At 39.1% G+C, this 16,322-nt stretch overlaps 1 long non-coding RNA gene across 1 annotated transcript in view; it reads right to left on the bottom strand.

The window, feature by feature from the left end:
- Nucleotides 1–4,410, bottom strand: part of LOC131906024 (uncharacterized) — a 29,554-nt gene extending 25,144 nt beyond the window's left edge. The window contains exons 1-2 of the long non-coding RNA XR_009378099.1: nt 4,239–4,410; nt 2,878–2,995 (exon numbers count right to left, since the gene is read on the bottom strand). This is a non-coding gene — a long non-coding RNA (uncharacterized LOC131906024). The remainder of the gene's footprint in view (nt 1–2,877; nt 2,996–4,238) is intronic.
- Between the last annotated feature and the right edge of the window lie 11,912 nt (nt 4,411–16,322).

Below are 16,322 nucleotides of genomic sequence, written 5' to 3'. Positions count from 1 at the left end.
TGTGCAGAAGAATTGCACACTTTGAGCCAGGAAGGTGCATGTCACTTCCATTCATGCCTCTGTCTGAACTAGATACATGGCCATAACTAACTAGGGCAGATCTCCAAACTCTAGAGGAAACAGTGGCAAATTTCATGGGCATTATTCTTTCTGACAGATAAACTACCAAGTTGTTGTAGATAAAAGATGTTGCCTGATTTTCTAAATGGTTGGTAAGTAAACTCCAGATTTGACCTGTATAATCGCATTTTTCGTTAGGAGTCAGGTAATAACTTCCTAATCCATCACACAATGCTATGGATGGTATACATCTAGAGGAGAGCAAAGATGCTTTAATATAATTCCTCAAAATTATGCTCAGAGTCTGCAAGGCAATATAGGCTTCAGTGTATAATCTGTGTTGAAACAGGTTTGAGTCATTTTACTGAATTAGATTTTGTTTAAGCATGGGCATCAAAATGAACATATATCATGAGGCTATTTTTAGTTTTGAGACTCACACACAAACATACACACACATATAATGTATGTATGTGTGTATGTATGTATATATTTGCATTTAATTATATGTGTGTGTGTGTGTGTGTGTGTGTGTGTGTGTGTGTACATATGTGTGTGAGACAGTGGATCAAAGGACAACTTTCAGAAGTCCATTCTCTCCTTCCTCCATGTGGGTCGCAGGGATTAAATTTAGATCCTAAGATTGGCAGTAAGTGACTTTGCAGACTGAGTCACCTCATGGGCCCATGAAATGCTCAGTGTTTTCAGTCAAGAGTTTGAATGAAGTCTGAGAAACTATGTCCTTGAATTTTTCAAATCAATCTAGGAAAGTAGCAATACCAAAAGGTCATGATGCAATGAGGAAAGACGTGGAGAGCAGAGGTATTTCAGCAGGGGAACACTGCAATAAGGTCTTGTTTCAGGGTCAGGGGCTGGTTTATCATACAAAGGTAAAATCAGATGTGACATATTTGCAGAGTAGCAGAGTGTGCAAACTGTAGGAAGTATGTTACCTTCAGTGCACTATGAATAATAACTGGTTTATTAATATGTGAAGATGAAGACAATTGGGGTCAGATTCCCATGCCCACTCTTCACACTGGTCAAACCAGAGCCAAGCTTTTATAGTAAATGAAAAAAATAACAAAATAAAACAAGCAAACAGAAAAAACATTTACAACTAAGCTGTATAGGAATCAGGATGGCAAGACAGAATGCACATGTTGTAAACCTGAACATGTAGAAATAACAGTGTATTGATTTAGAGTGGAAAATGGGCAAAGAGAGAAGGTGGAAAGGAGTGTAACAGTGATTTAAGATAGATGTAAGGTAAATAGGAGCAAGGTCAAAGGAGAAAACTAGAGAGGTGAGGGAAAGGAAAACAGAGTGAAATGAGGCATGGCTGAGGGAGCAGACAGACTGGAGAGGGATACAGTAGTGATTACCTCTAATCACTGAAAAGCTTTCAAGTGGGAGATGGATGGAATCTATTTGACCTTTAAGGTATAGAACCAGGGGCAGTAAATGCAAATTAAAAGGGGGTGGATGGTTTCAGTATTATAACAGTCAGACCTGCCCAAAGGAGCAATGAGCGGCCACAAAAGAAAATAAATTTCCCTGTTGCTGGAAAAGATCGAACAGAGAACAGAAATGACACCCAACAATAACACAGGACTGTGAAAATGCCCACGAAGCTCGCACTCGGGCCTCACTTACATTAAGACAAGCAATGTTCACAAATAAGCCGTTATCCCGCCCATTTCATTGCTAAGGAAGCTGAGGCTAAGAAAGGCTCGGTGATCCCACTTCAGGAAGCTGATGTGGTACTCACCCCCCTGGAAGTTTTCTTCCTCCAAAGAACTACTTTTTTTTTTTTTTTCCCCGAGACAGCGTTTCTCTGTGTAGTTTTGGTGCCTATCCTGGATCTCACTCTGTAGACCAGGCTGGCCTCAAACTCACAGAGATCCACCTGGCTCTGCCTCCCGAATACTGGGATTAAAGGATTAAAGGCGTGCACCACCACTGCCCAGCCCCAAAGAACTGTCTTGAGGTCTGAGGATCAGAAGTACAGGCGTGGGCAAAAGTTTCCTTGGTTTGGAGACTTCACCTTAATAGGACAAGCACTGGTGTTTAAAAATGCAAAGAGAGAAAAGTAATGTGAATTTATATAAAACAAGCCATTAAACAATATTCCATAGCACATTATTTCCTGAAATTAAATAGACCCAAGAAAATTTTGTCCATGGCCTGCGATATTTCCTTATGAATTTTGAGATTTTGGTTAAAACAATATCTGGCATGGATGCCTGGCCACTGATTTCTTCCTTGTCCATCAAGTGACCCCTTAGGTCATTGTCAGAACAGGCTCACTCCTGCCCTCTGTTCCTACACTGGCTATGCCAGTTGCCTTTACTATTATCCTCAAGTTACCTCTCAAGACTGTCTAAAGACTAAGTTCTTGTTCAAGGTTATCTTTGTGGTGTGTCCTCTATGCTATGTAAGATTGCATACCACTTCTTTCTCCAACTGATCTCCATACATGCCCCTAACCCCTCCACACTGTCTCCTAATGTAGCATTTCTAATACATGTGGCTTACTTACTTTATATTGGTTATTGTCTTGTCTCACACTGTACATTTTCAAGGGGTAGGATTTTTTTCAGTGATGATCACAGATGCTTTGAAGGCAACAGACACACAGTAGGATGACAAATATCTTTATGTAATAGACGCAAAATTTACTGAGCAAATTACATCAGGGCCTGCTAAAGCATCTCTGGGATGTTTGAGTAATACTTTATTTTAACATCCCATTCACCTCTTTGGCAGACTGTAATGATGAATCTTAGTTGTCAACCTGAGTGCACAGAGACATACCTGGATCACTGAAGCATACCTCTGGATCTGCCGGTGAAGGCATTTCTGGTGATCTTAATTAGGGAACGATAACTCATAATGATGGGTAATGGTGCCATCCAGTAGGAGAGGGGCCTTCCTATAAAAAAAGAGAAAGAGTAAAGATGTGTGCTGGCATAGGAATACTCATGGCCTACTTCCCAGCTGCTATGAGGTGCATAGCTTTCCTCTCCCATGAGGCAAATAGCTTTCCTGTGCTATGCAGCAAGTAGTATTCTTGTGCCACGAGGTGAAGAACTTTCCCCTGCCATGAGATGACATGTCTCTGCTCTGACACGCAGTGAATAACTTCATGTCCCATGAGTAAGTAACTTTCCTCTGTCATAAGGTGGACAGCTCTCCTCTGCCATCAAGTAAGAGCTTAACTCCTGCCATGAGGTAAGCGTCTCCCTGAGGTGAATAGTTTCTCTATGCTCTGTTCTTCTCTATGGTATTTCCCCTTTTCTACCAGTCAAGAAGCAAGGAGCCAGCAAGCCATTAACCAACACCTCTGAAACCATGTCCCCATATAAATCTTTTCCATTCAGTTGTTTCTCTCAGGCATTTGTCATAGCAATGAAAAGATCTGGCTAGTGTGTCTGTCTTGATCAGCTCCAAAAACAGTCATGAGTGTCATTGACCACTTTCAACCCTATTCATGATCTAGAGCCAAGGAAACAAATCTTTTAATGAAGGGCCAGATGGAAAATGGTTTAAGCTTTATAGCTTTATACACCTACTCAACATTGCCGCTGTGACATGAAACAGCTACATTGAATATATAAGATGATATGAATGCTTTAATAAAACTTTATATAAACAAGCATTGGACCAGATGTGGTCCAAACAGCTTAGCTTGCCAACTCCTATTCCATAGTGTCCCAAATTGAAAGCTAGGTTGATATGGACATAAATATAACTTCAAACTAATTAAATCAAGGAATTTTTATTTTAAGCCTCCTCTGTTTTTTCTTGAGAAACAAGCCATGAAACACACATACACACACACACACACACACACACACACACACACACACACACACACACTATACTTTCCCCCACAGTCTATCATAAGGAGGAAAAAGATATGTGTTCAATTTATTAGACAGATGAAATACACCCAGATGGAAACCATTTCTCTTATTCTTTTGCATACTGTCATTTCAGGTTATCTCACAAAGTAATTAACACAAAGTAAAGAAAGGGTCCTGTTCCCAGGAAGACATAATTTGAACAAGAGTTACATATCAAAACAAAACAGATCTGGGCTGGGGAGACATAGCACACAAATATGAGGACCTGAGTTCAGATCCCTAGCAACACATAAAAGCTGGATACAGTACCACATGTCTCTCATCCTGGCTCTGGTGGAGATTAGAGACAGGTAGATTCCTGGAGCACATTTGATAGCCAGCTAGTATTCCAAGTTCAATGACACCATGTATTCACTAGCTCATGGCAAAGAGGAGAGCTGGCTAACAAATCCTACAGATTTGTCCTCTCTGAAATGGTCATGTGTGCTGGTAAGAAGAATGCAGCTTGTGCTTAGACTCTATTGCTTTCTCTATTATGACATCCTTGGTGATACTAGCTGCATCATTTCACCTTTCTGGAGTTAGAATGTCACCCATAATTGAAGAGTTGGGCTTCAACCATAACTGAGGTGGGAAAGATTAACCAGAAGAGGGTTTGTGCTGGGACTGTGCCTCAGAATTCTACTTGACCTCAGATTTCAGATGGTGAGGTCCCTGCAAGCTGACCTCAGGAAGAAATAAATTTGAAGTTTGTTGGCAAAGTAATCACTGAGACCCATTTGATTACTGAAACTATCTCTGAGAATCCAAGTTCATCTCTGGAAACTCAAAGCAAAATGCAACTAAGGAAGAACAGGACACACCGAATGAGCAAAGAAAACTTTACAAGCACAGCCCAGGAAAATGCCTTTTGTGTAAATATTCTCATCAAGGCAAGATGACCCAAAAGTTATCTAGTGGTATCTTATTTGTCAGGTGAGGAAGGCAAACACCTGACGTTAAGTGTGGAAAGAGGTTTAATCATTTAGAAGCTGCTCTAGAAGATACTAAAAGAAATTGCATTTACGTCAAAGGAAATAGTGACCACCGAAGAAAGAATGAGAGAGTGAACTGGAATAAGAGAACCTGTTTACGAAATGATTGATACACAACTAAAATCCAGCTGCTGGCATTTTCCTTCTTGTCTATTCAAAAAGCCCCGTGAGCTGCCTGTATTTCTTTCTAGCAGATATGAGTCACCAGCCCCAAAGGACTCTTTTGGCAAGCCATCCAGCTCTCACAGACAAAATCAGGCTGTTTACCACACACCATTATGCTCCCAGAGAAACAAATAGATCAAGTTTAAGGGTTGTCTGTAAAGTTGGAGGCCTTTTGAGATGATCAACACAAAGGGGACAAACAAAATCACTTTTGTACCCCAACATGGTCTAAATCAGCTTTATCAGGAACTTCTGTGGATACAGAGGAACTTCTCTGTGTTTGAACTTCATGTGTCTTTCAGCCAGTGAAGCTGTTTTTCTACAATGCTGTAAGATCAACTGGTCCATGGCTGGGAGTGATAGCCTTAACTGCCAGATCATCACTCACACATAGTCCAGGAATAGGGATAATTATCGTATTTTCTCTTTAGTTAACCATTTGCTCTCATATAACAGTCAGGTTAAGGACCTTAGAAGAAGAAACTCATGTCTTTTTTAATAGAAGGTTTGGGGCTCATGTTCAATGCTCTGGCCTCTGCTTTAGAATAATGACACCATTTCATTATGTCAGTGTTGTGAGTCATCTTTAACCCAGTAGAGGCTGAGCATTCAATAAATGGGACCTCATTTCATTATTTCCAAAATGTAAAATAGACTTGATTCTTTTCTCCTGTATTTACAAAATAGAATCCTTTTGGTTTCTCCTAATTTTAATTAAAATGGGGAGAGAGCTTTGCTACTCTGAGGTCCCTAGAAGCCTGGCTTGCATTAATAAAGTTTTGCATGCAATCCAGATCTCTTTCAACTCAGGGTTAGTTATTGTTATTGACTCTTGTTATAGATGATTCATAATAGAAGCTCAACCCCATTTTCACAGATAAAGGAAGAAAAACCATTAATTTCCCCCATGATTCTAGTATTAACATTATGGCCCTTTATTTCATAACCTTGGAGAAGTCACAGCATTTCCATGAGCACTGATTAATCTGCTATGACTTGAGTATTATAGTGAGGATCCAAAGTGGTTTAATGCAACATATCCATGATCTAATATTGTTATTCTACACTCCAGTGGTAATGTCCTCCTCACTACATCCTCTAGAATGGACTTCCTAAGCTCACACTGATCCCAGTCTTCCCCTATCTAATTCCATAACTGGATCCCTTCATGAAGAACTCCATTCCTACATGATAGACACTCCTGATTGACTGTGACCCAGACCTCATTATTCAATCTAGAATAGCACCCACACCTTATCATGTCTGGCCACAGGCTTCTCTTCAACATAGCTTGTGTTTTCTTCACTTGGTAAATGTTATAATGTGGAAATTATGTTATTATTAAGACTCCCAACAGAAGGGAAACTCAGCTTAGCAAATCAAAATTCAACAATTTGTCCCTGAGTTGCTTGGCCATATAACATTGAAGTATAAAATCAACCAACCAAACAAACAAACAAAAAACTTTAAAATCTTTTCTAAAAACTTACTTTATTTTCAAAGTTAGCACACAAAGTTTAAGAAATCATGCCATTTTCAAACGAAGTCCATGTTGGTAGATTCCATTCCTGCTTATCTCCACCTCCCTTCTCTCTCTAGGCCTTGTAAACCCCCTCCCCCTGACCCCCACATTCTGCTTTCCATTCTCAGGTCACATGTGTTCTTTTGTCTTCTTCCTACATTCCTTAACACATGTTTTACCACCTCTTGGTCTTCTTTCTCCTGTTTCAATCTTTACACACATTTTCACTCATTTATACATGTATATATACATATATACATGTATATATTGAAAGCTGGGGTTTATATGTGAGGGAGAACATTATCATTTTGGGTAACCTTGGTGAATATAAACACTTTCTTGATCAATCCATTTGTCTGTAAATTACATTTTCTTTATAGCTAAATAAAATTCTATTGCATATATGTACCACATTTTCATTATCCTGTTATATAATAGTTTTTTTTATGCAAGCAGGAAATTACCTTCTTGTGTATTTAGTAATACTTTCCCTATACAATATTACATTTAGGAATGTAAGGTCTTAAATGCATATTCATTTTTGAAGGCAGGACACATTTCATTAAAGTGATAAATCCACAGGAGTCTGTTTAAGAAGTATTAGGGAAATTTATTAAGGTAAATTGAGGAAATACACTCACAAATACAGAACGGAGTAGACAGCTGAAGTCATCCTCTGATCTGACCTGGAGAAAATCAACCTCACAGGCAGGAGCAGGGAGAAGATGCATGTGACCTCTCCCTCTCCTTTTTTTTTCTTTCTTTTTTTTATTAAGAAATTTTTTTATTCATTTTACATAACAATCACAGATTCCCCCTCTTCCCTCCTCCCGCCTCCCCAGCCTTCCCCCCACAAACCTCCTCTCCTTTTAAGAGGTCACATACAACAGCAGGAAGTACCCCCTCGTCTGGCCCTATAGCCCAAGGTAATGGGCAGAGCAACTACCACTACATTTCATCTTGCCAATTAAGCTGAACATTTGCTCTCTGCACACTATCAATGTGATTCTTGATTGAGAGAAATTATGTATTGCTATATAATTTACAGAGTTAAAAATAAGCAGAATTTCCAATTCCAATTCTGTAAGTGAGGAGAGCAGCAAGATTTGCATATAGCTAAAATTAAGGAGTTTGGAAGCTTCATTCTTCCTCATGGTAAGAGTCATTTCTTTGTTCAGGCAGGTTGTTGACAGAATTCAATTTCTTGCAGTAATGAGACAGAGATCTCTGTTTCTTTATTGTCTGTCAGCTAACGATTGCTCCAACCTCTTTGAAGACACCCTGCCACGCTAGCTCATATGTGACTTTCTGTATCATCCAAACTAAATTGATCCATAGGCTCCAAATCTCTGCAGCATCTTCCTTCATTCTTTCTTCTGGACACACCCTTCAGCCTCCTCCTTCTACTTCCAAGGGCCCTTGCAGATGCTTTGGACATTGCTGAGGAATGCAAGATAGACTCTCCTGATAAAAGTCAGCTGATCAGCGACCTTATGTCTGTCTGAAAGTTTAATTTCTTTTTGTTATATAAATAACATATCCCTAGTTTATAAGAAAAAGTATGATGTCTTGTGGTGAGGAAATGAGGAGGCATTAATCTACTAACCACATCTAATGATTATCCCTTAACAACATCAAACAAAAATACTCTGAAGATCTACTTTAACCAGAGTGAGCTCAGTTGATTCTTGGTGGAAATGCTCACAGATGTCATAAGACAGATATCTTAATTATTATTTCTGCAGGTTTCACTTCACAATGAAACACATTGGACATCTTCAGTGAATAAGAGTGTAAAGATCATTGCATTTATTTATTTTTAAAGACTTAATTTTTAAATGGAGTGTGTGTGTGTGTGTGTGTATGCATGCATGCATGTGTGTATTTGTGTGTGCCAGTTCACTGCCCACAAAGACCAGAAGTGTCGGATCTCCCCTAGAGCTACATATGTGTACTGGGACCTGTATTTGGATTCTCTGCAAGACCAGCACCCACTCTTAAGTGCTGAACCATCTCTCTAGCTCCATCAAGATCACTCTAATGTCTACCAGCAATTGGAAAGCTTCACTTTAAATCTACAAAATAAAAGCAAACTCTCCTTGGGTTATACAAATGAGTATTTGTGGATTCGCATAAAGTATCCAGAGACAACACATTCATGGATTTCAAAACTCTTGAATAACTTTGAGGAAAATGAAGATGTCAGAAGACTGCTTGAGAGAACTTAAGAAAGTAGCTTCAGGGGATAAGAAAGACACTAGAATATACTCATTTTATGAAATCTGACAGTATAAAAGCAACCATTCTGAACTAAAATATGGTGTTATAGAAGTAAAAAGAACTTAAGTCCATATATTTAAATCTAATTTAGATATTTTGTCTTTTTTAACATTTGTTTGATTGATTTTTTTTTTAATAAAAGTACTGTATTTGAATCACTTCTACCACACACTTACCTACTCCAAATCATCCTGTGCTCCCTCCCACTGTTTCTCAATTTCAGGACCTCTTCTTTAATTATTACTATTTTACACACACACACACACACACACACACACACACACACACACACACCTCTTCAGTCCATTTAGTGTTGCTCACATGCATATGAGTTTAGGGATAAACACTTGTGATTGGATACGGTATCAAGGTACTTACCCTGACAGTGTCTCACTTAGCTCAAATTGACCTTGAACTTACTGAGAATGAGTTCGGTCAGTGGGCCGCTCAGAATCTTGTGGAACCAGATCCTCCTGCTCCCACCTTCCATACTCAGACACAGCTCCAAATTTACATTCATTTTTTTATTTATTTAAAAAAATTCACTTTACATAACAACCACAATTTCCCCTCCCATCCCTCCTCCTGCTCCCCACCTCATCTCCTCTGCCTCCCACCGACCTACCACCCATCCACTCCTCCAAAAGAGTAAGGCCTCCCATGAGGAGTCACGAAAGCGTAGTGCATTCAGCTGAGGCAGGACCAAGTCCCTCCCCCTTGCATCAAGGCTGAGCAAGGTGTCCCACCATAAGCAATGGGCTCCAAAAAGCCAGTTCATGCACAAGGGATAGGTTCTGATCACACTGGCAGGGGCCCCTCAAACAGACCAAGCTACACAACTGTCACCGACAGGCAGAGGGCCTAGTTTGGTCCCAGGCAGGTTCCATAGCTAATGGTCTAGAGTACATGAGTTCCCTTGAGCTTGGATCAGTTGTCTCTGTAGATTTCCCCCATTGTGATCTTGACACCCCCAACCCCCCCCCACCCCACCCCACCCCATCCCCCCGCTGCTCATATCATCCCTCTTCCCTCTCTTCAACTGGATTTCTAGAGCTTGGCCTGGTGCTTGGCTGTGGATCTCTACATCTGCTTCCATCAGTTACTGCATGAAGGCTCTATGATGACAGGGTATTCACCAATCTGATTAGCCAGTTCAGACACCCTCTCCACTATTGCTAGTAGTCTAATCTGGGGTCGTCCTGTGGATTCCTGGGAATTTCCCTAGTACCAGATTTCTCCCTAACCTCATAATGTCTCCCTCTATCAAGATATCTCTTTCATTGCTCTCCCCCTCCGCCCCTCCCCCAGCTCAACCCTCTTGTTCCCTCATGTTCTCATCTCTCATCCCCCCACCCTTTATTGCTCCCCCCAGTCCCCAGTTTACCCAGGAGATCTCATTTATTTCTCCTTCCCAGGGAAATCCATGTGTCCCTCTTAGGGTCCTCCTATTTACCTAGCTTCATTGGAGCTGTGAGTTGTAGTCTGGTTATCCTTTGCTTTATATCGAGTATCTATTTATGAGTTGAGTACATACCATGTTTGTCTTTCTGAGTCTGGGTTACCTCACTCAGGATGATATTTTCTAGTTCCATCCATTTGTCTGCAAATTTCATGATATCATTGTACAGCTGAGTTATATATACAACATTGTGTACGTGTACCACATTTTCTTTATCCATTCTTCAGTTGAGGAGCATCTGGGTTGTTTCCAGGTTCTGGCTATTATGAATAATGCTGCAATGAACGTAGTTGAGCAAGTGTCCTTGTGGTATGATTGAGCATTCCTTGGGTATATGCCCAAGAGTGGTGTATCTATGTCTTGAGGTAGATTGATTCCCATTTTACTGAGAAGTTGCCATACTGGTTTCCAAAGTGGCTGTATAAGTTTGTACTCCTACCAGCAGTGAAGGAATGCTCCACTTATTCCGCATCCTCTCCAACATAAGCTGTCTTCAGTGTTTTTGATCTTAGCCATTCTGACAGGTATAAGATGGTGTCTCAGAGTTGTTTTGTATTTCCCTGATGACTAAGGAGGTTGAGCAATTCCTTAAATGTCTTTCAGCCAATTGAGATTATTCTGTTGAGAATTCTCTATTTTTAAATCTGTGCCCCATTTTTTAATTGGATTATTTGGTCTTTTGATGTCTAGTTTCTTGAGTTCTTTATGTTTGGGAGGCCAGCCCTCTGTCAGATGTGGGGTTGGTGAAGATCTTTTCCCATTCTGTAGGCTGCCATTTTGTCTTATTGGCCATGTCCATTGCTCTCAGTGTCTGTGCTACTGGTGTTATATTTAGGAAGTAGTCTCCTATGCCAATGAGTTCAAGGCTACTTTCCACTTTCTTTTCTATCAGGTTCAGTGTAACTAGATTTATATTGAGATCTTTGATCCACTTGGATTTGAGTTTTGTGCATGGTGATAGATACAGTGTAACTAGATTTATATTGAGGTCTTTGATCCACTTGGATTTGAGTTTTGTGCATGGTGATAGATATGGATCTATTTGCAATCTTTTACATGTTGACATCCAGTTATGCCAGTATCATTTGTTGAAGATGCTTTCTTTTTTACACTGTACAATTTTTCTCAAAGAACCAACCCTTTGTTTCATTGATTCTTTGTATTGTTCTCTTTGTTTCTATTTTATTGATTTCAGCCCTCAATTTGATTATTTCCTGGCATCTATTTCTCCTAGGTGAGTTTGCTTCTTTTTCTTCTAGAGCTTTCAGGTGTGCTGTTAAGTTGCTAATGTGAGATTTTTTTTCCAACTTCTTTATGTAGGCATTTAGTGCTATGAATTTTCCTCTTAGTACTGCTTAGTGTGCCATAAGTTTGAGTATGTTTTACATTCACTTTTACTGAATTCTAAAACATCTTTAATTTCTTTCTTTATTTCTTCCTTGACACAGTGCTGATTCAGTTGAGCATTATTCAGTTTCTGTGAGATTGTAGGCTTTCTGTAATTTGTGATATTGTCTAATTCTAACTTTAAGCCATGGTGATCTGATAAGATACAGGACGTTATTCCAATTTTTTTGTATCTATTGAGATTTGCTTTGTGACCAAGTATGTAGTAAATTTTATAGAAGGTTCCATGAGGTGCTGAGAAGAAGGTATATTCTCTTGTGTTTGGATTGAATGTTTTATATATATATATATATATATATATATATATTTGTCTATTAAGCCCATTTGAGTCATAACATCTGTTAGCTCCCTTATTTCTCTGTTAAGTTTCTGTCTGACAGACCTGTCCATTGGTGAAAGTGGGGTGTTGAAGTTTCCCACTATTAGTGTGTGTGGTTTGATATGTGATTTAATCTTTACTAATGTTTCTTTTACATACGTGGATGCCCTTGTATTTGGGTCATAAACATTTAGAATTTACACTTCATCTTGATGGATTTTTCTGGTGATGAATATTAAATATCCTTCTCCATCTCTTTTGATTAATCTTAGTTTGAAGCCTATTTTCTTAGATATTAGGATAGCTACACCAGCTTTCTTCTTAAGTCCATTTGATTGGAAAGCCTTTTTGCAACCCTTTAATCTGAGGTAGTGTCTGTTTTTGAAGTTGAGGTGTGTTTCTTGTATGTAACAGAAGAATTAATTCTGTTAGCCTGTGTCTTCTTATAGGCAATTGAGGGATTGTGTTGTTGTCTAATTCTAACTTTAAGCCATGGTGATCTGATGATCACTCTTGAGTCCATTGAGGGATATTAATGATCAGCAATTGTTAATTCCCATTATTTTTTGGTGATAGTGTGTGTGTGTGTTTCTTTTCTTTAGAATTTTCTGGTATGGTATTATCTATTGGCTGTGTTTTTGTGGGTGTACCTAACTTCCTTGGATTGGAGTTTTCCTTTTAGGGTTTTCTATAGGGCTGGTTTGTGGATAAGTATTGTTTAAATCTGGTTTTCTCATGGAATATCTTGTTTACTCTGTCTACGGTGATTGAAAGTTTTGCTGGGTATGGTAGTCTGGACTGGCATCCATGGTCTCTTAGTGTCTGTATAATATCTGTCCAGGACCTTCTGGCTTTCAGAGTCTCCATTGAGAAGTTGGTTATTATTCTGATGGGTCTGCCTTTATATGTTACTTTGCCTTTTTCCTTTGCAACTCTTAATATTCTTTCTTTATTCTCTATGTTTAGTGGTTTGATTATTATATGGTGAAGGAACTTTTTTGGGGGGTCCAGTCTATTTGGTGTTCTATAAGCTTCTTGTGTCTCCATAGGCATTTACTTCTTTAGGTTGGGGAAGTTTTCTTCTATGATTTTCTTGAATATATTATCTGTGCCTTTGAGCTGGTGTTCTCCTTCTTCTATCCCTATTATTCTTAGGTTTGGTGTTTTCATGGAGTCCCAGATTTCCTGGATGTTTTGGGTTATGGCTTTGTTGGCTTTTATATTTTCTTTGACCAACGAATCTATTTCCCCTATCATATCTTCAATGACAGAGATTCCCCCTTCCATCTCTTGCATTCTGTTGCTTATGCTTGCATCTGTAGTTCTTGTTTACCCAGATTTTCCATTTCCAGAATTCTATCAATTTGTGTTTTCTTTATTACATCTATTTCAGTTTTCAAGTCTTGAATTGTTTCCTTCGCCTGTTTGATTGCTTTTCCTTGGCTTTCTTTAAGGGATTTATTGATTTCTTCCATTTTTTGTTTGTTTTTTTCCTCTATTTCTTTAAGGGAATTTTTCATTTCTTCTTTAAAGACCTGTATCATCTTCATAAAGTCATTTTTAAGACTGTTTTCTTCTGCTTCTACATTGAAATGTTTAGGTCTTGATGTTGTAGAACCACTAGGTTCTGGTGGTGTCATGTTGCTCTTTGTGTTGCTGAATATATTCTTGTACTGGCGTCTACCCATCTCTTCCTCCAATCAGTGCAGGTGGTGTCAGTGTCTCCAGGGGCCACTCTTCATGCAATTGGTGCAGATGGTGTCTCTGTCTCAGGGAGCCACTCTTGATATAATTGGTGCTGGCAGTGTCTATGTCCCAGGGAGCTGCTGAAGTTGCAGGGGATGGGTGGATTTGCGAGGCAGAGTGGGACTTGTAGATTGCAGAGTCCGATGGGGGATGGTCATGGAAAGGCCTACCTGCAGGATTCTTGCCTGCTAGCTGGCTATTGGGACTGTGGTAGATGGGAGTGGTCGGGAGAGATACGGAGTGTGGCCTGGGGCCTAGGGCCTAGAGATTGAGCTGTCCAGCTTGGAGAACAGTCACTCACCTCTTGGTCCAATCAGTGCTGACAACAGTGTCTGTGTCCAAATTTACATTCATTTTAAACTTCTAAGACAAAATAAATAAATGACTGATACAAATAATTTAAAAGTTATTATAAGTCAAAAAATCCAGAACTTTAAAAACATGGATACATCATTGGAGTATAAGACTTTACACTGATGAGGACCAGAGTATCTAGCTGTCACAGAGTGAAATGAATGAAGTAATCTCAAATACTTCCGTGTGTGTGTGTGTGTGTGTGTGTGTGTGTGTGTGTGTGTGTTGCCAATGCTCATGTACAAACCTTTAATGGACAGAAGAAAGTGTCCAGTGTCATCTTTCTCTGTCACTTCTCAACTAACTGCCTTAAGACAATGTCTCTCACTGAACCAGAAGCTTGTCATTTTTTCTATGCTATCTGACCAGAAAGTTCCTAGGATCTGTCCACCTCTGCCTCCCAGTCCTGGGATTACAGGCACATGCAGTCATGCCTGGAATCCAAATTTAAGTTCTCATAATTTCAAAGCAAACATTCTTACATCCTCAGCTATCTCCCTAGCCAGAATTTGTTTTGCAAAGTACCTTTTAGGTCTTTAAAATAGTAAACATAGTAAAATTCTCTCTCTCTCTCTCTCTCTCTCTCTCTCTCTCTCTCTCTCTCTCTCACACACACACACACACACACACACACACACACACACACACACACAAATTCCAACTCCAAGTTCCATGCAGAGCATACATTGTAAATAAAATGACACAAACAGAAAATCCAAGCTAGATCACTATATAACTTATATCACATTATTTTAAAGTCAACATCTATCTAATGGTTAATATGCAAAGACACCAGGAGATACCCTGGCTATTAACATCTGAAATTAGAATTTCTTTTCCTCACATGACTGAACCATTTTTTTTAACCCAAATATACTATTTTTATAATCCCTTTTTTTTTCTAAAGGCATGAACTCACAAAAAGAGTGCTTTGTAGAAGTTGGGTAACATTGTATTTATGGGTGATCTTTAATGGTATAACCATATGAGAGTAAAAGAAAAACTCATAGTTCTAAAATTTCTGTGATTTAATTAAAATAATCCAAAAGGTCTTATTGGACAACAAACTGATTTTCAGGTTCACTATATAATACATTTATGTCAATGATTATTACATTTTGTAGATGATTGGAGCTTAATTCTTTAAATAAAGAAGTAAAGTTGAATGATAGAGCAAAAGAGGAGAGGAGAGAAATTACTTGAATTGTGGAGAAATTCAAACTCTCATCCATCTATGGATTTTCACGAAAAAGAGTCTGGGCCTGGGAATGTAGCTTGGCAGTTTGTAGGGTACTTGCCTTATTGTGTAGACTTCTAGGAAATTCCAAGCACCACACACATACAGATAAGCAATAATAAAAGAATAGAGTCTTCAGTTTGAGAAATTCCCTCCTCTTCTCTACTATGATTTTAGTACAGGCAATAATCTGTGTATAATGTTGTACATGCAATCAAAGTTCTTGAGAAAATATGAAGAGATAGCTGTGTGTTGTCCAACAGGGAGCTAAGTCAATACACATTGGTAAGGGGAGCATAGGATCCACTCAGAAGTCAACAGTTAGAAATACAAAACTCTCATCATTTAACATAACTCATGACTGTCTGTGAACCAACAATACCTCCCAATAATTCATCATTTCTTAGTACTTTATTTAAAATGCTAGTATTTCAAGAGGTAGAGAAAGTATAAAAAGATATCTCATTCCACTTGCCAGGTTTGCCGATTGTCTTAGTTAGGCTTTCTATCACTGTAATAAAACACTGTGACCAAAAGCAACTTGAGGGGAAGGGTTTAATTCATCTTACAACTCCCAGGTCACACATTATCACTGAGAAAAGTAAGGGCAGGAACTGAAGCAGAGACTATGAAAGAACACTGCTCATTGGCCTGCTCCCCAAGTCTTACTTAGGAACACCTTTCCAGGGTGACATCATCTTCAATGAACTAGACCCTCATACGTCAATCATCAATCAAGAAAATGCCCCCACAAACTTGCCTAGAAGCAAATCAAATGGAAGAATTGTTTCAACTGCAATTCCTCTTCCCAGATAACGCTATCTTGCATCAATTTGTCAAAAAACCAACCTGGACATCCATTCTCTGCAG

This window comes from Peromyscus eremicus, chromosome 3 (genome assembly GCF_949786415.1).
Source record: "Peromyscus eremicus chromosome 3, PerEre_H2_v1, whole genome shotgun sequence".
NCBI lineage: Eukaryota > Metazoa > Chordata > Mammalia > Rodentia > Cricetidae > Peromyscus > Peromyscus eremicus.
This window is presented reverse-complemented; position numbering and strand designations above follow the sequence as displayed.